A 23,192-nucleotide genomic window follows, 5' to 3' on the forward strand; every position below is an offset into this window, starting at 1 on the left:
ATAATAATCCCCTAAAACAAAAACAAAATCAAAATAATAATTCAGACTTCTGGTACAAAGGAAGAGCCAAAAATTTTTACAGGGATTTTCCAGATTGCAGGGGCACCTCCCTATGCAATGTGGAAAGGATTAACTCTGCTACTACTAGTACTACTCTTACTACTACTACTGCCACTACTTACTACTATTACTATTACTGTGATTAACTACTACTGCTGCTACTGTTATTATTACTACTACTACTACTACTACTACAGTGATTAATTGTAACTGGTGCTGTTGCTGCTACTACTACTACTGTTATTATTACTACTACTGTGATAAATCACTACTGTTACTGCTACTACTATTACTATTTCTAGTACTACTACTATAACTACTGCTACTACTACTACTATCACCACTACCATTTTTCCTCCTCCTCCTGCCACTACTAGAGATTTCTAGCTGTTGTGAGAGGAGTTTGGTTAGATTTCATGAGGCTTTCTTAAACTGTTTTAAAAAATGATTGCTTCTCCATGGAATACTGAATATTAGCTATGAAAAACAAAACAAAACAAAACAAAAAAAAAAACTCCAGTCTAGACAGATGGTACAGTGGATAGAACATTAAGTATAGCATTAGGAAAGTCTGGGTTCAAATTCTTCTCCAAATACCTCTTAGTTCTATGATGAAGCCATTTAACCCCTGGACATCAGTTTTCTCATCTGTAAAGTGAAGGAATTGCACTCAACTAGGTGGTACAGGGGAGAGAACACTAGACTAGTAGTCAGGAGGGCCTGAATTCACATTTTAACCTCAGACCTTCTTTCCTACTAAACTGTATGGTGAGTCATTTGATCTTTGTCTCAGTTTCCTCATCTTAAAAATGGAAATGATCATAGTATTTATTTCATAGATTTGTTGTAAAAAATTAAATAAGATAATATTTATAAAACATTCCAAACCTTTAAAATGTTATATAAAGGTAGTAGTAGTAGTACTCTCTATCTCTTTCTTTCTCTATCTCTCTATGTCTGCTCTCTGTCTTCCTTTTTATAGCACTAGCTACCAAGGAGATTTGACAGTGATCTCTCTGTAGAGATACCCATACTTCATACCCAGTTTCACATATCTAATAAATAGCCTACTGAACCTTTCCACCTGAGTTGTCCCATAGGCCTATGAAAGTCAACATGTCCTTAGGAAAACTCATCTTTCCTCCTGAACCTAATCATCCTACCACTATTTCTATCCAATGCATCCTCATTTTTTGAAATTATCCAGTTTTATAACCTAGTTTGCTTATATTCTAGACTTTTCCGTTTCCTTCACTACCCAGATCTAATCAGATTTGAAATCTTTGTCAGTCTCTCATCCAAAATATCTCTTCAGTCTCTTCTCCATTCACATGGACATCACCCTCATTCAAGCCCTCAGTCTCTTTGTACCTGGACTATTATGATAAACTTCCCAATGGTTATTCCTGCCTCCATTCTCAACTCTCTCTAATTGATCCTTCAAACCGTAATCAACTTGATTTAAATTTAAACCTAAACCTTTGGTCTAACCATGTCACTTTCCTACTCAAGAAGCTTGGTGGGAACACATTACCTTTAGAATAGAATACAAATTCTTTTCTTTGGCATTTAAAATTAAGTAAATCAGTTTATCAACAAGCATTCAGTAAACACTTAGTGTCAGGAATACAAAGAGGAGAAAGCCTTAATGAGAAACACATAACTGAAATTTCTTTATTTTTAAAATGTTATTTTTCTATTTCCAACCTAGCTTTTTAGGATGATTATGCAGTGCTTCCACTTATATTCTCTATATTCTAGCCACAACCTACTGATTTGCTGATACCTAGAGACAACATTCTAGCTTTCTACTCCAAGTCTTGTGATTTTTAGTTTTTAAAAGAAATTGGGGAATGAGTCATTTAGAGACACAGGTCATTGTCTAAACTGGGTCCTTAGCACAAGTGCAGAGGGCATTACCAAAGATGGAGAGGAACCCTCAAGCTGGGTACATTCACAGTACTGTCCTGCTTCAGCTATTAAGGAACTCATAAAAGAGTCATTTTCCCCAACTTGAAGATGCAAAAATCAACCACCCAGAAGTGCCACAGCCTTGGTTTGAAAGTCTTGGGCTAGTTCCCTGCTATCTTCCACTGACTATGTCACTTTGGTCACTTTGGTCAGGAGGCAGAAAGGGCCTCCTTATCTTGGAGGCTTCTAGGAACATCTCCATGTTCTCTATCTGAGGTTGAGCTAAAAGAAGGGGGTGGGGAAGGGACAGCTGGTGACAAGAGGAAAAATAACACAGCCCCCACTATTGTAAGGGGATGAGGGTGCTGGGATAATGCTCCAAAGATGCCATGAAAAGAGCTATTCTTCATTCTTGATTGTTGTGCTTCCAGGGCCTCAGCTCGGGAGGGGCCATCCCTCTGGCCCTCTGCTGCAGCCGGATGCTCCTGTTTCCAGCCCTAGTGCTGAATTATTTCTTATGGGAGTGTGTGGGGATGGGAGGTGGGAGGAGATCATGGCAGCTGAAACAGATTCTTCTTTATTCCTATTTCCTCCCCATTGAGCTGCTTGCCCTGGAGCTGCCTGCATCTAGAACTGGTCTTGATCTGTTTGCAAAAGTCACATATGTGATTGAAGGGTCTTAAGGGTTAAATACAGTTCTCCAGAATGCATGCTGTGCTCTTGCTGAAATCAGGGATCATAGAGCTGGGAGGAACCATTTTATCAGGAAGATCAGAGCTGGGAGGAAGGCCCCTAGAACATGGGATATAACATCTGAATGATAGATTTGAGATCTCTCATTAATACTCTAGGGATAACATTCATCACTCATATGAGTAACTCTTAGTGCCATAGGTCCTGGAACTTATATGTAGTAGAAAGAATTCTTGATTTGGAGTTCAGGGATCAAATTATGACTATGCCTGTTACTATCTGCATGACTTTGGGTAAATGACCTGACCTTTCCAGAATTCAATTTCCTCTTCTAGATGAGGCAGGCTATACCAAATGATGTCTAAAGATGCTTCTGTTTCTGAAATAGCATGCTCTTCTGTCTTTGAAATCATGGTCTGAAAGTAAAACTAAATTCCAGCTGGTGATATTGAGCCCTTTTTTCTAGGAAGCAGAATAACTGTTTGATGTTGGTCATTTACCATGTGTAAGCTTGGGAGACTATTCCCCAAAGCTCTGTTTTCAATATTCAAGTGGAGTCATCGTAGCTTAGGTGGATGGCTAAAGCTTGTTCCTTCAGAGTCTAGGAGTAGCTCTGAGTTTAGGGAGTGGGTGTGTTTGTGTTTGTTTTAGAGTATAGCTTCCATGATCTTACTAGTGAATTCCCCACCTACATCATCCAGTTGATATCAATTAGCCAGATTTAATTAACCTTTAAAAATAATTATTTACTATTCTGGAATTGTTGGTACAAAACATTTGCCTCTTCCCCCAATTCAGTGACACATTCTAACCTAAATATACCGAGTCCCTGGGGAGAATAGACTTTAAATTAGAACACGGGTGGAAAATTCACAGCTCCTCACATACCAGTCCTTTTCCTGAAATCCTAAACATATTTCCTTTATATCGGCTTGAAATTTTCTACTGGGTTTCTTGTAGGACCTCGAATCTGGGTTTTTTCTGAGTTGTCTTCCTTGACTCTGGATACATAGTTATATGTATCACACATATATGGATACCTATGGATACATAGCCATATGTATCACACATATACGGATACCTATGGATACATAGCCATATGTATCACACATATACGGATACCTATGGATACATAGCCATATGTATCACACATATACGGATACCTATGGATACATAGCCATATGTATCACACATATACGGATACCTATGGATACATAGCCATATGTATCACACATATACGGATACCTATGGATACATAGCCATATGTATCACACATATACGGATACCTATGGATACATAGCCATATGTATCACACATATACAGATACCTATGGATACATAGCCATATGTATCACACATATACGGATACCTATGGATACATAGCCATATGTATCACACATATACGGATACCTATGGATACATAGCCATATGTATCACACATATAAGGATATCTATGGATACATAGCCATATGTATCACACATATACGGATACCTATGGATACATAGCCATATGTATCATACATGTGTATACATATAGATACATAGACCACCCTGCTATCAGATGTTACAAAAAATTCCCTCGGTCCCTGAAATTTCTAGTCATGGGGAAGAATTCAAAGTTAAAGTATTCTCAAGTGATGATTCCTTCTCAGGGGCAAAAATGCTTTACTGAATTCTGAAGAAATGTCTAATTCCCTGAACCAATCAGAAATGCCATTCAAGGGTGTGTTCTCACTCTAGAATAAGATCTCTGACATTTCAAGGCCTTGTTAATACCAGCTGATTTGACTGATTTAATTAAGTTGTCTTCTCACCTGTTAAAGGTTTTTATTTGACTTAGCCTTTCATCACCTCCTGAATTGGAGTTGAGTAATTGGAAAGACTTAATGATCAACCCCTCTCCTCAACATTTTTTCTTTTTTTAAAAAAGTGTGAAGGGTGATGTGAAACTTTGGGCTGAGAGGATAAAGTGTGGTATAATGTTAGTCTTTGGAGGGTACTTTGCAATGGAAGTAGCCTAGATTTTATACTGAATGTAAGATTCTTTTCCTGAGACCCATAGGTAAGTTTATTTATCTGTACAGTAAGCTAATGGTTTCCCTTCTCTTCATAGGAAGCTCTAACATTCTGTGTTATGAGTTATAACATGGGAGACTAATGGGCAGAGTGAATAAATCTAGAAGGGAATCTGAAAGTGACTTGGGATTGATTTTCTCAGCAAATGCCAACAATTTGTACCATCCTAGTTCTTGAGAGTCCTTTCTCTGGGTCTGACCTCTCAGAGGTTAAAAAAATTTAAGCAGTCCCTATTTTTAATAGCCTTAAGAAATTAAATGAATTGTTGAGTTTGATGAGGTATTTTTGGGATGTTTCTTCCATCCTAATTTAGCCAAAGGGATACATTAATTCTTCATCCCATTCTGATTTATTGAACTATGAGTGTGATAGATTGTAGGAAATAGCTCAGCTTCCTCTGGGTAAGCTTGTAGAGGTCTTGCAGCCTGAAAATGTAGAGCCTTTCTTTGAACAAAGAGTCATAAGAGCTAACTTCAATCTTAGCTCCTCCATTTAATTTCTTAGTGATAAGTCTTTTTTTTTTTTTTTCCCCTTTGAATTTCATCTCCCTCATCTATAAAGAGGAGTTAGGTGTGATGATCTTTAAGGTCCCTTTTTATAGCCTTTATTCTAAAGGGTCTTCTTATGTGTCATGAATCACTGTGACTGGTGAAGCTCCTAGACCCCCTTCACAGGAAAATGTTTTTAAATGATTAAAATAAAATACTTGGGTTTATAAAGAAAAACAAAGGTCAGTGAAAATAAAGATGTGATTTCATTACCTTCCCCTTTCCCCAGTTTATGAAATCTCTCCACAGACCACAAGTTTAAAAACCCCTGATCTAGTCTGGGTGTCAGGATATCATTTGAACCCTCAGAGTCACTATTGCCCAAGCAGTCCCATGAATTTGTTGGGCCAAAGGCATAGCTGAGAGCAAGGCAAAGGATGGAGGAGAGGGAAAAGAGTAGAAAATATTTAGTAACAAGAATTTGCTTAAATAGAATGAGCTACTAGGGACCTTAGAGGTAGCCTTTTGGTAATGGATAGAGAACTGTCCTGAGAGTCAAGAAGTGGAGGTTCATGTCCTACTCTGAATGGAAAAACTGGTTGTTTGGTTCTGGCCACATTCCTTATGTGATGTCTGCCACAGACAACTCTTAAAGGGGAAAAGAAAGGGAAAAGGGAAGAAAACAGGTGTTTATTAAACACTTCCTTTGGGCCAGATCCTAAAAAGCTAAGACTATACATTGTGGAGCAGATGAAGGGAGTTTCATTATCAGGAGTTCCCTATATTCTCAATTCATGTAAATGCAATTTTTAGTTACTCTTTATGGTTTCAGAGTAGTTTAACATTTGATTTTTCTGACAATGTTGTGAGGTAAGTAGCATTATTTTCATATAAAAGGCCAAGAAACCAAGGTACTAATGACAGCAATGACCTAATAAGGAGTTATTGACAAAGGCAGGATTCAAAATTTAAGTCTACAGGCTCCCAGAATTCTATGCTTTTCCCATTACCCTTTTCTATAGACCCCAGCTTCTTAAATTGCAGTTTGCTACCCCAAATGGGGTCTTGTAACTGAATGTGGAGATCACAAAATTATGATTTATCATCAGTAAATGTTTGATTTATATACCTGTTTTATAGGTATATTTACTATTTACCCATGGTCATGTGAATATTTCTCAGGCAAAAAGGAGTCGTGAATAGAAAAAGTTTAAGAAGCCCTGCATAGACTAGCTTTGCATAAACTAGCTCCTGGTTTTCAAGGAAGGAAGGCTTAAGAGTATTATTGAGTCCAGCAAACCTGCCTAGTTTTTTTGTGGGCCTCTTTCTTTGATCTTTTCAACCTTATACTTTCAGTCCCCATGTAGATTAAAGGAAGTTGAAGGGAAACCAGAATGATCAAAGTGGTGGGATGTAGTAGAACTTCTAGCTGTTCTACTGTTTTATTTCTATTGCTCTAATGTACTTTTATAATAATGGTTGAATGTGAATTGTGAACTCTAACAAAGAGCTTTTCACTTGTGTGTTTCTTAGATTAGTTCTGTCTTTAGGATTATTGGATAACTTGCCCCATTATAAGATTTTGTCATTATTTCTTAGGGTTGTTTGCCATGATAATGCTAGTAGAAACCATGATATAGGTGCTGTTCTCTGAAATGTGTGGCTTCTTCCACAGCAAGGGCAGTCTCTGTTCAGTTTGGCCAGGTTCAGAATTACGTGTTTCTTCAACAAATGAGTTTTCTAAATTGAGCAGGTAGAGAAACTGAGGTCTAAATCATAGGATTCAGAACTGGCAAGGGTCTTTTGAGATCATCTAGTCCAACTCCCTTACTTATCCATAATAGGAATAATAGGAATAGAGTTAGGTTAGAATAAAAGAAAATAAAATTTAAATCTAGAATCTGATAGTTAATATTTGTGAGACTTCAGGCATGGCAGTAAGACTCATTAGATTCCAGTTTCTCTAAACTACTCTTTGGCTCTAAAGTCTACCATTCTATGAAACAGACATGCAGGAAATACTACAACTTGAGGCCTTGTCTAACCTGTCATTTCATTTTTAAAAAATTAAATTAAAATTGTTTTTAATGAACAAAAAATGTATTTTCTTTCCCTTTATCCCCACCTTGCATCTTGGAAAAGAAAAATACAACCTTTGTTAAACAGTGCATCAGTCAAGTCTAACAATATATGTCTCATTCTGCACCCTGTAAATATCACCTCTCTTTTATCATTGATCTTCTGGAATAGTAATTGGTCATTGCATTAATCAAAGTTCTTAAGTTTTTCATGGTTTTTCTTTACATCATTGTTGATATTATATTCTGGTTCTGCTAACTTTCTTCTGCATTGGATTGTATCTGAAATCATTCTCTTCAACATTTCTTATAGTATGATAGCATACCATTACAGTCATATGCCTTAATTTGTTCTGTCATTCCTTAATTGATGGGCACCCCCTTAGTTCCTAGTTTCTTGTCATTATAAAAGAGTTTTTATAAATACTTTTGTTCATATGGATACTTTTTCTTTGTTTTCTCTAAGGAAATAGGCCTAGTCATTTTACATATAAAGGGGCGTGAGAAGCATTTATATGGTAACAGACACTGTGTTTAGAACTTTTTAAAAAAAAAAAAGAAATATTATGTTATTTGATCCTCACAGCCACACTGCAATATGAGTACAATTGTTATTCCCATTTTTCTGTTGAAGACACTAAGATAAACAGAAATTAAGTGACTTGCTCATGTTCACCCAGAGAGTAAATATCTGACGCCAAATTTGAAATGGGATCTTACTGCCTCCCAGCCCAGCTTCATCAGCTGCATCTAGGAAAATATTGTAAGTCTTAAGCAGGATTTCACAGTGAGTTCATGGTAGATCTAGTTCTGGAACCCAGGTCAGGTCTCTTGAGTCCTGTGTGCTTTGTACTGTGCCTTCAGAAGCCTTTAATTAATGTGTATTCCTAAAAACATGTTGTCCAGCACATGATTGTCCTGTACCTTGGTTAGACCATGGAGGGAGTACTATCAGATCTGGGCCCCATATTTTCAGAGGGATGTTGATAAACCAAACCTCAACTTAGGATGGAGAAGCTCCTGGAAGCAATGCTATAGGAGTATCACTTAAAGAACTAGGGGACACTTTCTAGCCATTTATTATTATTGTGCAAATGGAAATGAGACATTGCAGCCAGGGGTCCCACTGAGTCTCATCCCATTTGCTACCTCCCAGAGAATGGAAATGTCCAAGCATAGGTGAGATGATGCTTTTTAGGGATTTGCTAGCTGGGATCGCTGCTCTATTAGACACTGATATTGATGTAAAGTGCTCTGCTATCCTTCAAGTGCTATTTCAGTATCAGGTATTATTGTTTTTCTTTTTGAGAAGATAAAGGAACACTGGAGAAATATCTTTCAGAATGTGAAAAAAAAGTCTTAAGCAGTAGGGGTTACACTTATTCTGCTGAGCCCTTGTTGCAGGGAACCAAATTTTGCTTCATGACAAACAATCAGAGATATCCAAGAATGAGGATTGGAGGGAGGTAGTAAGCTTTCCTACATTGAAAGAGCACTGGTTCTGGAGTCAGAGGATCTATTTCTGATGCTTATTCCTGTGAGACCTCAGGAAGTCCTTTAGCATCTTTGGGTCTCGGTTTCCTCATCTGCAAATTAACAAGTTAGGTTTGGCCTCTGAGGTCCCTGACAGATCTGTGGCTATCATGCTAAGATTCTTTTGTGAGGGAGGATGACTTGTTAGGTAGAGATTAGAAAAGATGACTTTTAAGGATCCTTCCAGTTCTGTGATGCTCTGCTAATGTTAGAATTTCAGGCAACTAGGCCCCTCCTTTGTGTCCAGCCTTTTCCATTCCATTCCCAGAGTGTAACAGCTCAAATTTTGAAGGATAGTAAAAGGCAGGGACCCGCCATGCTCCAAAGGTTATTCCCATGCAAATGGAGATTTATCGTTAGTGCCCAGGCTTCTATTAATACTCTTTCAACCAAGAGCTAAATTTAAACTTCTATTCTTGTTCATATGTTCTTGGGCCACGTCCTGATCCCCATCTGCTCACCAAACGCTTCCATTTGAGGTTTCACACTATAATACTGAATTATCACACTTGTGCAGTATTTTACAGTTACAAAATCTTTTTGCATGAATTATCTTTTTTTCCCCCTTTCAGAAACCCTGGGGGGAAGCAGGACACATTATTTTTCTTTCTCCTTTTTTGGGAGGGAGGTAGATGAGGAAACTGAGTCATAGAGAAGTAAATGAGTTGCTGAAGCATCATTCATGTAGCAGAGAGCAGAACTGAGATTTGAATCTAGGTTTGGATTGCTTCCATTCTTTCCACTATATTGCCTCCTCTGATAGATACCACTGTCTTAGCAAATGTGGGATCTTTTCAGGGGTTGATAGAATCATAGAGAGGATGCATAGGGTGATGGGAAGAGCATTGGTCCTTGAGACCTGGATGTTGAATTCTGTCTCTCAAGTATATGAGCATGGTTTCCATTATGGTTTATAAAATGGGAACCATAAGTCTTATAATCTATCTTAGGGTTGTGGCAAACCTTAAGACTACAATGATGGGAATCATTTTTATGATTAGAATAATTAGCCACTCCAGCTCATCTTCAAAGGCTGATCCCTCTGGCAGTCCTTTTCTATTCTGGCCTAGTCCTTAGTTCTTGAATTCAGTCATTAGCTAGGTTCAGGCACCTTGAAGAATGTCTAGAGGAGGGCAACTTGGGTGGGGAGGGGTCTTGAGTCATCAGGTGTGGGAACTCGGTACAATTTTCCTGGAGAATGAAAGACTCGCTGTGTAGGAAGAACTAGAGCTGTTTAGACCAAGAGGGCAGATCCAGGACAGGTAAGTGAAAATGGCAAAGAGGAGAATCGAGGCTGCATGTCAGGGATGATTTCTTACTAATTACAATTGTCTAAAAGTGCAGTGGACTGCCTTGGGAATCTTTGATCAGAGACTCAAAAACCATCTTCCTCATCCCCTTCTTGTGAGGAGGGTAGAAGGTCCAGACTGACATGCTGGAAAGAGTTCAGGATTCAGATTTTGACTCAAGGATTCAAATCCCACTTGGATGACTTAATGAATTGGATGAATTTAACTTCATTGCTCTCATCTATAAAAGTCTGGATTTGGGCTAGATCTCATTCTGTCTCTCTTTTTTCTCTTTCCCTCCCTCTTTCTCTCCTCTTTCCCTCTTTCTCTTCCTTTCTGTACTCCTGTGTTGTGCAAAGAGCTTGATAGGACTAATCTAGGAGTCTCTACCAAAGCATATTTCATTCCCCCTATCAGCCCTTGGGAAAAACTCCCCAGAAGGGCTGATGGTGTGACCCCAAATAGCCAAAGTAGAACTAATTCAGTTCAGCAAGCACTTATTAAGCAAGGGGTCAGGGTCAGGGAGGGGCTGCAGGGAGGAAGATTTTAGCTCTAGTATAATTGAAGCCTTTCCAACAATTTTTTTAAAACAATGAACGAATCTATTTCCTGAGGGGATAAATCAGTGTGCCATCACTAGAAGTATTCTGTTAGAGACCAGTTCACCACTTATTGGGAATATTGGACAAGGCTGATTTAGAATACTTTCTAGCATTGTGGAATTACAGAATTGGAAGAGATCTCAGAAATCAACTAGTCCAACACCCTATCTCATTTAGCCTTCCCAATAAATATTAAATAAAGCTCGGCTTTAAGCAGAGAATGAACCTTTTTTTGTCTTATGATAATCTGAAGAAGCCTATAACTAGCCCCAGTCTTCCTACCCTCTAGCCCTTTTATATAAATAATATTTTTAAGTACAAAAAGTAAAATTCACAGGATTACAAAGGAAACTAATGATATTGAAATAATTATAAAAGTTAAAAACAAAAAATAAGTTTATGGACCTCAAGTTAAGAACTCTTGGCCTTTAGTGCTATGGAAACAAACTTATTTCCTCTATAATTTAGGGCAGTATTCCCCTGGTCACACATTTACATTTTGGTAGAAGATTGAATGGGGAGATTTTGCTTGCTGTTGTGTGAGTTTAGTGTGTTAAAAGGGAGGGTGCAGTAGGATAGTAAGCATTGAACTGAGAATGAGGACAACTGGTCTGAGTGTTGGTATCACGTGAGATGGGCTACATATCTTAACCTTTCAGGGTCTCATATCCAAAGTGAGAGATTTAGCTGGCTTCTTCCTTAAGATACCTTCCAGTTCAGCCATTTCATAATCTCTAGTTCTAGTTTTAGTCTGGTTTGTGTTCCAGCATTATATATCTAAGTGGGTCAGCCTGGGGGTCGCTCACTAATGTACTGCTCTCTGTGTTTCTAATAAATTAAACATCAGGGAGGAGGGGATGGCTTCTGTATGGGAATGCTTTTCAAATATTGATACTGAGGCAACTGGATCGATGTGGATGGGGCCCGGAGGGATGCGTGTCCCACTGACCTGGGCACCTGGGCTAATCTTTCCAATTAGATTCTACCTCTTCTCCCTCCTTGCTATGATTTTGATTTCAATTTATGCTGGGATGGCAGGTCTAGTGATAATTCAACTCAGCAATCTTATTAAACAAGACCCTGCGAAGGGCTTTAGAGATGAAAGGAAAAAATAGGACAGCCCCTGCCTGGGAGGTGATAATGATAACTCCTGTCTTTAGAGTGCTGTATATTGATGCTCTCATATGATGTGAGACTGGGGGTTGGGTGGCACAGGACAGGTATTATTACCCTCATTTCAGAGGTGAAGGAACGGAGACTCAGAGAGATATCCATCGGGGCCATACAGCCAGTAAATCCACAAACCAGGTTTCTGGACTCCAGATTCGATTGGGAGTTACAAAGCACCTTCCTGGGAGGAAGTAGGCAGGGGTGGGTGCCTGGGCTGTTCATGGTGAATGTAGGATGTTGGAGCTTGGGGTGACCTGAGAGACAGTTTGGGCCAGTTCATTCTATTTGCAGATGAGGAAACTGAGGCAAGTGTTGCTTTCATGTGTCCAGCAATGGCAGCTTATAGGAATAGAATACCAAAGAACAGTGACAAGATGTCAAATCTGAAAGGGACTTTGGGATAAAGATTGTCAGAAATGGAAGGAAAAAGAATGGTGCTTTTGCCCTTAGGCTGTGAACTTCTGGAGGGGCTGGGTTTTTTTGTTTTTTTTTTTTTTTTTTTGGTCTCTTGGTATTCCTGGCACTTGGTGATTAAATGCTTATTGGCTGGTTTTCCAGAAGGAGAAAATGAAAGAGACTTACTTGAGGTTATAGAACAAGTTAGTGACAAATCTGGGACTAGAATTCAAGTCTCAAGGACTAATAGGACATCTTGGGATCCTGAGTGGAGAGTAACATCAGAAGTCCCCTAGTCCCCTAGACTAGACCTTAGAAATTATTTACTCCAACTCCCTCATTTTAGAGATTAGGCAACTCAGCTAATAATGATGATGATCATTTCTAGCATTTGTTTATATACTTCATACGCATATTATGTATTTATATGTATGTATATATATCATATATAATTATTTTATTATGTCATGTGTTTATGTATATAAATTCTATATATTTTATTATTATGTCATACACATTTATGTGTATTTATATAGGATATTTTATTAGGTCACATATTTACATGCATATATGTAAAATATATATTTTATGTCACATGTATATATTTATGTGTGTGTACATATATATATGTGCTTGTGTGTGTATGTATATATATACATATATATATGTGTATATATATATGTATATATATATATACACACATACACTTTAGGGTTTGCAAAGTGCTTTTTTACGTATCATTTGTTCTTCACAACATTTTTTGCCTCTCTCTCCCCATTTTTCCTCTCTTATGTTCTAATTCAAGCCCTTATTGCCTCTTGTGTGTACTAAGACAATAGTTTTTTGATTGGTCTCTCTATGCTCTCAGTTGCCAAAAATCATCTCACTTTACAGATGAGGAAATTGAAGGAGCAAAAGGTTAAGTGACTTGATTAGGATAATAGAGCTCTTAAGCACTTGAGGCAGCATTCAAACTCAGGTCTTCCTTAACCCAAGTCTGACACCTCGGTCTCTTTCCTTTTAGCTAACTTTCTTTGTATTAGATCATGCAGCTTGATGAAACCTATGTTTTAAAGTGGCCAGTTGGATGCATAAATTGAATTCTGATTTTTCTGATGTGGAAACTGAGCCCTAGCTCCACAGGAGCTATGAAGAAGGGGAGATAACCTGTCTTTAACACGGCAAAAGTTCAGTTTGAGGGTGGAAACAAAACAAAAGCTGGGTAGGCACCAGAAGCAATATTTTACTCAAACTTAAGAAGAAGCTGTTGCATTAATAGTCTGCTAAGCAAAGTTGTTTACTAGCTGTTTGACTTAAGCAAGTCACTTTCCCTCAGAGTCATCATGAAAATGAAAAGATTAGACTAGTTCATGTCCAAGAACCATTCTCTTTGAAGACCATTACACTATGACTTTGATATATACCATTATTGAAACAGCTCCTGTCCTCTGGGGTAAAGGTAGTGCTTTCAGACCACCCAGAGCAGAAATCCCACATGTCCTTTTCTAGTTCACTTTCTCTCAGGTATTGTAAAAAGTGCTTCATAATCACTCAGTGTTCAATTATGCCTTCCTCTTGGGTCTTTGTTCTCATTTTATGAGTGAGGAAGCTAACCTTGGAGGGCTCAATCAATCTGCTGGCCCTTGGTATAGGTTATCTCTGGCCAGGCTTTGGTCAGACTCCTGCAAGATCTGATTTCCGCTATTCCAGATCCCACCCCACCCCCTTTTGTAGTATCAACTTGTAGAATCTCAGAGCCAGAATGGGACCCCAAAACCATCAAATCCAGAAATCCATTTTGTAATATCCCTGACATAATAATGGCTAGTGTTTATATAGTGCTATATAGTTTGCAAAACTATAAATATCTCAACCCTTAGAGCCAGGTGCTATTATCCCCATTTTATAGTTGGAAAAACTGAGGCAAACTGGGGTCACAAAGTTAGTTGAGTGTATAAATCCAGATTTGAACTCAGCGTTTTTTCATTCCAGGTCCAGTGCACCTGCCTGACAATTAAGCTAGCTTTGCTTACATATCTCTCATTTTTTGGAACGTTATTTATTAGCTTACCAATCAGCCAATTTCTCTTTGAAATAGCTCTAAAATGGCTTCCCTGTAACTTTCCTCTGTTAATTTGAAACTGCAAAGAGGAGAGGTGCAGATAGATGAATAAATGCAATTAGATGGTCAAATTATGAGAAGCTTTGAGTCATTCAAAGGTATTTATTAAGAGTCCTAAGAGTAGGAGGAGGTCTGGTAAAAAGAATTCTGGGTTTGAATTCTGGCTGTGCTATATACTTGTACCACCTTTGAGGAAATGGCTCAGATGGGAAGAGCTTCCCCAGGATGGCCTTGCTCTCTGCAGGAGTTACCTTATATTCTTTGAGGAAGGAACAACCCTTTTTTGATTTTCCGACCACTATTTTTTTCCCTGAATTTCTGTGTACCTGGATTTTCCCCAACTTTCCCAACTCAAAAGGACAAAAAACAAAACAACCTTCTCTGAATTGCCCAATAGAATTTTATTTTTAACATGTGTGTATCTCAATTGGATTAAGGAAAGAAAAGTTAGATTGGCACAGAGAAAACTTCAGTTCAGTAAACATTAAATACCTACTATGTGACAGGCACTGTGTTTACAAAAAGACTTAAGACAGTCTCTATTCTCAAGAAGCTTAAAATCTAATATGGAAGACAATATGCAAATTGTACAACGTACAAAGCAAGCTATATACAGGACAAATAGGAAATGATTAAAAGAGAGAATTAAGAATGGTTGGGGAAGATTTCCTGTAGAAGCTAAGATTTTGGTTAGGGCTTAAAGGAAGCCAGGGAGGTCAGTTAGACTAAAACAGTCTTTCTTAATTAATTGCTGGATAACCATATTTTTATTACCAAAGGTCCTTGTTTAAAACCCATAAACTTAATGAAATGACTTCTTTCTTTGGCTGAAATATGCCTTCTGCTCCTGTGGCACTTCCCTCCTTCCAATTTCCACTGAGGCTATTCATGGCAGAGCACTCAATAATAAGAGAATTTCAATCTTTTACTGTGTGTATAATATAGTCTGTGTTGGGAATCACTAAACTAGATCATGTGTGAAGGTCCTTCCACCTCACATTATATAATTGGATGTCCTTTCCCTTAATAAGGAATTTATATGCTAGCTTGAGAGAGAAGATTATCCCACATGAGAAAATAAAGAACCAGACAAGACAGGTAATGTAATTTACGCTGCCATTTTATAGGTAAGGAAACGGAGGTTCCAAAGTCTCAGTTCACAAAGGCTTGGATTTACTGTGCTTGGATATCTATACATTGAGATTAAATGTCATGATTATAACCTGCCCAGGAGGTAGGAAGAGATTTAGTCCAAGGATTCGCTTTCAATCAGTCCTCTTGTTGCTGTAGTTCAGAGAGAAGTTAAAGATGAGTTCGTTTACTTTCTAGGGAGCTAGCCCAGAGTGTGTATGGAAGAACTGAGTTTGAGGCCCACCTGTGACCCATAGCTGTCCTGGCAACCTTTCAGTGCCAAAGGTAGCTTCCTAAGAGCATAAATGGTGGAGAAGCTACAGATTTGCTTTAGTAAGGGAAATTCTTTATCAAAAGAAAATTCTTTTGCATTTCTTGCATTTCACAGCTTGGTAATAAATATTTATTTATTAAGCGCTTAACACATGCCAGAAATAATACAAAGTTCTTGGAAATTAAAAAAAAAAAGTAAAAAATGATTCCTGTTTTCAAGCTCATGGTACTACATGCAGACAACTGTGTATAAATAAACTATAGACAGGATGAGTTGGAAAAATCAACAGGAGACAAGCTCTAGAATTTAAGGGAGATCAGGAAAGGTTTCCTGGAGAAAACAGGATTTTAGGTGGAAGTTAAAGGAAGCCGGGAAGTAGAGAGGAAGATAGGAAAAATAGCCAGTGAAAAAGCCAGTCATCTGGAGATCGAGTATTTCATTTGAAGAACTAAAAAACCATGGTGCCAGATCATGTTGGGGAAAGAAAGGAAGGAGGGAAGGTTATGAAGAGTTCTGAATGCGGAACAGAGGATTCTGTAGTTGATCTTGGAAGTGATAGGGAGCCACTGGGATTTATTGGGGCTAGGGCTGGGGTGACGTGGTCAGACCTGAGTTTCAGGAAGATGACATTGATAACTGAATGGTGTACCGGAGTGAAGAAAAACTTGAGGTGGAGAGATCAAGCAGAGGGGATATTGCAATTGTCCAGGCATGAGGTGGTGGGGATCTGCACCAGAATTTGGTGGGAGAGGCAGAGCAAATGTTTTTTCAGAGAAGGAAAATGATCCAAGGTTGTTCCTTGGCTTTGTCAGGCTTACATAGCTAGTAATCATGGGACCAAGACTGAAAGGGATCTTGGGGGATCATTGAGTCCAAACATTTTACAGAAGAATAAACTGAGAGATTTGGTTCAGACAGTTGGAAAGGACTGAGGTGAAATTTGAACAATCCACTACTACTGTGAACCCCTACCTGAGCTTACTCACAGTTGTATTATTCAGATGGTGAGGAAGGAGAAAGTTTAACCCCAAGGGAAGATCCAAGGTAGGTTATTAAGGAGAGTTATATGTCAGCCCACAGGTATTTATTAAGCATTTACTGTGTACCAGGCATTGAGCTACACAGGGGAAAATGAGGAGGATCCTGGTCTGAGTGGAATGAAGGATGCTGGGGTCATAGTGGACTCCACTTGCTTGGTCTCCTATAGCTTTAGAGGCTCACTGGAGGCTAGTGTTGTAAGGGCTTAGCATGGGAACACAGGGAGCAAGAAGAAAGAGCTGTCCTGTCCTTTAAAGTGCATTTTGTTTTAGAAGTAGAAAAAATAACCTGGGTGATGGGGATGAGAGTAGGGATTCAAAGCGGGGGCCTAAGGACACAAAGGGATTTCCTCGTTCTCACCTGGGCGGTTCTCCCAGCCTCCTTCCTCTGCCTCTGTTCTTTGACAACACTTTCCAAACCTTTGCAAGGCCATCAAGGCCTCTTGAGTGCCCCTTCCACCTGCACTCAGTGACACCCACTAAACAAAGGGCCAGATTGAATGTCCTTGAGGGTGTATACCAGGGGTTTAGGTGCCATGGAGACAACCCAGTTAGGGCAAGCCAGCAGGGCAAGTTTTCCTCCAGTATTTGATCAAAGCCTCACCCACTGTTTCCAGGGCACTTGATACCGGTCCCCAGCCAACCTGGGCCCATATCCCACCCCTCCCCCATCTACTTTGGCCAGATTTTCTTCCTCTCTGTCCCCATCTTCTGTATCTGTACCCCTCCTGTCCTCCATACCAAAATTAAGTTCAGTTCGGTAAGGATTCTTTGGGTACCTTCTCTGTTATTGGGTAAAGGAGATATAAAGACAAACACAGAAATAATCCCTGCCCTCAATGGGCTTATTTTCAAAATTTACACAGATAAGGAATGAAATATTGCAAATTAATTTTAGGAAGAAAGCATTCACAATTGGGAGATGAAGTGAATTGCGAATCAGAATAGACCTTGAATAGCAAATAGAAATTTAGTGGAGTCTTGAATGGAACTGGGAATTCCAAGAAGAGAGAGAACATTCTATGTATTGGAGAAACCTGGTGAAAAGGCGTGGAAATGGAAAATTCAGAAAGTAAAAACTGGACCATATAGATTTGGAACATAATATGTAGGAAGGAAAAAGGAAAATGTATTTATTAAATAAAGTGTGCAAATTATTTGCTTTATAAATTTTACCTTATTAAATTCACACAAAAGCCCTATGTGAGAGATGCTATTATCTTTCCCATTTTATAATGATAATAATAATAGCTATATTTATATAGTACTTACTATGTGCCAGGCACTGTGCTGAGTACTTTCATTACCTCATTTGATCCTTCCCTGGGAGGCAAATACTATTTTTATCTTAATTTTACAGATGAGGGATCTGAGGCAAACAGGTTAAATGACTGTTCCAGAGTAACACAGTAGGGTCTGAGGCTGGATTTGAGCTCATCTTTCTCACTCTAGGTCCAAATTGAATCACCTAGCTGCTAGTAATATGTACTTAGCCTCGTAGTATAGATTAGAATCAGATTGCAAAGAGCTTTTAAATGCAAACAGGTATTCCATTTTATCCTAGAAGCAAACGTTTTTTGAGGAAGCAAATGACATGGTCATAATTTTTAGGGATATTAATTTGATAGCTATGGAAGAGTAGTTTAGAGATGGGAGAATCTGAATGTAGAGAGACCATTTAGGAAGCTATCTGGCACTGATCCAGTTGGAAGGTATAGTCAGGGTGCCCATGGAAAAAAGAATACAAATAGTGCAGATATTATGGAGATAAGACTTGACAATTTGAGTGAAGAATTCAAAATGACTTAGGTTGTGTGTGATCCTAAGAATGAGGGAAATTTGAAAAAAAAAAAAAACTTAATATGAGAAGTGAGGGGAGTTTTGGGAAGAACCATGAATTTTGTTTTAAACTTAATGAGTATGAGATATTTGGGGGACACCCAGGGAGGATGACCCAGAGGGCTATAAGTGACCAGAAGAATAAGAACTGATTGAGTAGACTGGGAAGAGGTCCAGAATAGTGATTATTTGGGGGGAAAGGGCTGTTGTACTTAGCAACAAAGAAATCATTGGTCATTGTGGAGTAAACTGTTTCCATTGAGTAGTGTGGTTAGAACCCAGATAGTAAGGGAGAGAAAAATGAGCAGAAGTAGAAGATGAGGTGGAGGTGATAAAAATGAAGAAGCAGGGAATGGAGACAATCGGCCTTTTATAAAAGTCTGATTATATAAGGCAGGAGTTGTATGAGCCTTTAAATATTGTTACTTGGACTCACTTAAGTTTTTCACCTGTACCACAGTTTGTTTCACAGTTGATGAGCTCCATCCTTTTAACCCTTACTGTGTAATAATAGGAATTCCTTTCTTTTGAGCTTTAAAAATGGAACAGATTGTTTTGTTGATGGTGGTAGAAATAAGAGGGATAGTTCTCAGTACATTGGAGGTACAGATTAAAAAACTGTTGATTGTTGAATTAATCTAGCGGAAGCAATTTATATCCTAGTTTTTGGTGCCTCTGTTATATTTATAATGTAAGAATTACCCAAGGGGTGGAAGGAGTCCCTAGGGTGAAGAGGCTTCTATGGCTTAGGAGAGAGAGTCTTGTAGAGATATGAAAAAGTTGATATTAGCCTGAAAGCTCCTTAAGGACAGAGACTGTTTTTCTCATCTTTATATATCCTCAGGTCTCTAGCACATAGCTAGCACGGGGCTCCAGGCTGCATAATATATCATAGGCACATTGGGTCATAAAGTGAGCATCAGATTTTTCTGTATGCATCTTGCCTCAGTACTTTTACTTTTTATCTCATTTGATCCTCACAACAATTCTAGTAAGGTAAGGTGCTTTTATTATTCTTGTTTTACAGGTGAGGACAGAAATTAAGTGATTTGACTTGTCCATAGTCATTAGAATAACTAGCATCAGAGCTCAGAATCAGAGATATTACCCATTCTTTTCCCTAATTCAGTGCTCTTTTCATTCTATCCCACTGCTTTCCCCTGAGAGTTGAAAGTCACCTTAAACATTTCCTCCTTCAGTCCCTACCCAAACCACAGATTACCTTTGCAGAATTTCAGACAGGTGGGCAGGAGGGCTCTGCCTAGGTACCCCGTCTACTGAGAACTTGTAACTCTGAGCAGCAGGCAGCCCACCCCACAAAGAAAGGCTAATTAAATGCTTTTGAATGGATGAATAAATAACATCAAAGTGGCAAAATGTTGGGCAAGGATATGTGAAAGAAGGTATCTGATGACAAAAAGTCTGCCCTTTTCAGGAGAAAACCATTTAACCACCTTCTGAGCCTCTGGAAATGGCTTTTCTGATAATTGCTTCTTTATAGAAGCACCCATCCCCATTGTACCTATGGCCTCCTTGCTAAGCACTTCCATCCACTAGGGCAGCCACCTAGGAAAGGACCAATAGGCTCCTTCCATGAAACTCCATCTATGATATTGGCCCATACCCCTTCATACCCACAGCGCAAGCATGAGCTCATTTGTCTTTTTTTTTTTTTTTTTTGTCATGATGAGGGGAGTAGCTAATTCAGCTAATGGCTCTTGGGGGTCATCATGGTCAAAGGGAATGAATCTGAGGTGATTCACTTAGTGTAATTAGCAGTGTTTCCTGGCTGTTACCTTCCTCTCTCATCTTCATCCTCTTCTCCTTCCTTTTTATGGACCAAGAGAAGCCCAGGACAAGGATCTTAGATCCAGATTTAGAACCGGAAAGGAACTTGCAGGTTTTTTAGGTAAAACTTTGCTTTTTTTTTTTTTTAAATGGGAAAACAGGATTATCCCAGTTAATATAATACAGTAGAGTTCAAGATTTGAACTCTGGTCCTAATTCTACTCCCAGAGATCTTTCCATTACAGCCCCCCTGCCCCCCATCTTTTTTTAATGATAACTTTTACACCCTTAGCTCTTTAAGGTTTACAGAAACATTTTTCTTATAAAAATCTTATAAGATAGGTAGTATAGGGAGAATCATTATCCCCATTTTACAGATAGAGACCTAGTTCTGCCATCTAAATTTCCCTAATTCTCCCCTTTGCAAAGTTCTTTGTGACTGGCCAATAGGAAGAGCCTTCAAGCAACATCTCATAATGTTTTGTAAACAGCAGTACCATCTTTGAACCATCCTGAGGACAGACCATATTGAATTATACACACAACCACTTTTTAGAAGTTTTTGTTATTTTAAGTAGGACATTAATAAAAAGTTTATTTTTATGTCACCTATACTTTCAAATATATATATATTCTTTTCATCTCCCCTCCTTTTAGAGGGCTAAAAATGCTTAAAAAAAGGAAGCAGATAACCAATTCAGGAAAACTAATCAGTTCATCATCTGTATGATGTTTCATATATGTAGTCATAGTCTCCCATACTTGAGGTTGTTGGGTATAAATGAAAAGAATAGTGAATCAATTGATGCTCTTATGAACCTCCACAAAGAAGGAAACTGTATTTTTCCCCTCTTTATGGATCAGAACTTGAACATTATTATTATTATTACCACAGAGTATTCAGTTTCTTTCTTAGCTGTTTTTCTTGTAACTAGGTTGTGTATTTTCACGGCTTTGCTTACTTTACTTAGCATTAATTCATATAAAATTTCCCATAACTTTCTTGATTCTCTTTTTCCATTTTAATTTTTTTCAAATAATATGCATTTATTTCCTCTTTCTCCCAATATCTCCATTTAAAAGAAAAAATGAAAATGGAAACTCTAACAACTAATATACATGGTCACATAAAACAGTTTCCCACACTGACCAGACAAGTCCGTCCAGCATCTTGATTCTCTCCCCTCCTTCTCAGGAGGTTGATAACTTTCAAATATATCCTTTCCATCTCCCTTCCTCTGATTAAAAAAAAAAAAAAAAAAAATCTAAAAAGGGGGGGGGGCGCGTCAGCAGCAATTCAGGAAGACTAATCAGTTCATCATAGTCCTGCATTGTTAGGACTTTAGAGATCAATCCAATCTAATCCAACCCCTTCATTTTATTGAGGCTTGCGGAGGGGGAGGTCACATACCAAACTGGTGACTAGACCTGGCTTCTCCTGAATCCCAACACAATAACCGTGGCTCTATTTCAGCCTGCTTTACAAAGTTAGAAGGGCTTGGTCTGGAGAGAAATGGTTACCTATGTGTCTGTAATATTCAGTCCGGGTATGTCCTCCATTATTCCTGACTCCCACAACACTTGGCCCTCAGGACGGAGAGGAAGTGTACCAAGAACGAATGCACCAGGTACAGGCATATCACATGTTGGCAGTCACTGGCGCAAAGTGCACCTTATGGCTTAGTTCAGGCCCTTATCACTGAGTCTTTGCCTTGTAATGGGTTTGCTTGCATCCAGCTTCTTTCCCCTCATAATCATCCTCCACAGAGCTGCCAAATTGATATTCCTAAAGCAGTAGTCTGACCATGTGACTCCAGCTGCTCCGAAAGCTTCGGTAGTTTCCCATTGACTCAAAATAAAATACCAGCTCTTCTATATGGTATTGAAAGGCTTTTACGGTCTGATTCCAAGCCTTTTTTTTTTTTTCCAGGCTTATAACATATTATTTCCCCTCACTCACTCTGTACTGTAGGCAGAATAACTTACCTGCTGTTCCCAGTGTGTAACATGCCACGCCCTGCCCCCATCGCTCTGCCCGTTCAGTCCCCCCATTCCTGTGATTCTTTCTCTCATCCTCCCCACTTCTTGATCGATTATACAGAAGACTTCCAGAATTTCCACAGAATGATAAACTGAATCATCCGCCTGGAAATTGGGAAGCTGTCACTGCTAAGGATTTGTCGATCCACTTAAAGGCTTTGAAGTCTGTCTACTCTCAGATGCTTTGGTCTAGAGACCTGAAAACTCCAGCCACCTCCCCTGTATCCTTGCATAACAAGGTGCTTAACTATGGGCATTGCTCCTTCCAATTATCTCTTATTCTTCTCTGAGTCTCTCTTATTCCCATCTTTGTTAGTCCTGGCTCCTCCCTGATCTTACCCCTCTATGCCCTCCGAATTTCAGTCATTTGTAATCTGGAAGGAATATTAGAACACAGAGTGTTAGAATATAGAATGTTAACACTGATGGCAACCTCAGAACATAAAATATTAGAATTCAGAGCACAGATATTATTAGTGTGAGGAGAAACCTCTCTGGTCCAGTTCCTTCATGGGTAGTAGAGGCTGCTTTTAATTAATTGAGCAGAATCTAGAGATGGTTTGCTCTGAAACCCAACTCCGGCAGCAGCAGTGTTAATCTGTAATTGCTTCCTACCCCTCCTCCCTTCAGCTTATTTATTATCCAATCAATTCATCTCAGGGCAGT

General features: G+C 38.8%; 1 protein-coding gene across 4 annotated transcripts in view; it reads left to right on the forward strand.

Moving 5' to 3' along the window:
* The window catches only part of GAB2 (GRB2 associated binding protein 2), a 250,645-nt gene that overhangs the window by 110,427 nt on the left and 117,026 nt on the right, over positions 1 to 23,192 (forward strand). Inside the window, exon 1 of one of the 4 annotated variants that reach the window (XM_074303968.1) lies at positions 4,596 to 4,725. The exons of the other annotated variants lie outside the window; for them this stretch is intronic. The gene's annotated coding sequence lies outside the window, so the exon portion shown is untranslated. Of the gene's footprint in view, positions 1 to 4,595; positions 4,726 to 23,192 lie in introns of those variants that run through there. 4 annotated transcript variants of the gene reach the window in all.

Source organism: Sminthopsis crassicaudata, chromosome 3 (genome assembly GCF_048593235.1).
Source record: "Sminthopsis crassicaudata isolate SCR6 chromosome 3, ASM4859323v1, whole genome shotgun sequence".
In the NCBI taxonomy this organism is placed as follows: domain Eukaryota; kingdom Metazoa; phylum Chordata; class Mammalia; order Dasyuromorphia; family Dasyuridae; genus Sminthopsis; species Sminthopsis crassicaudata.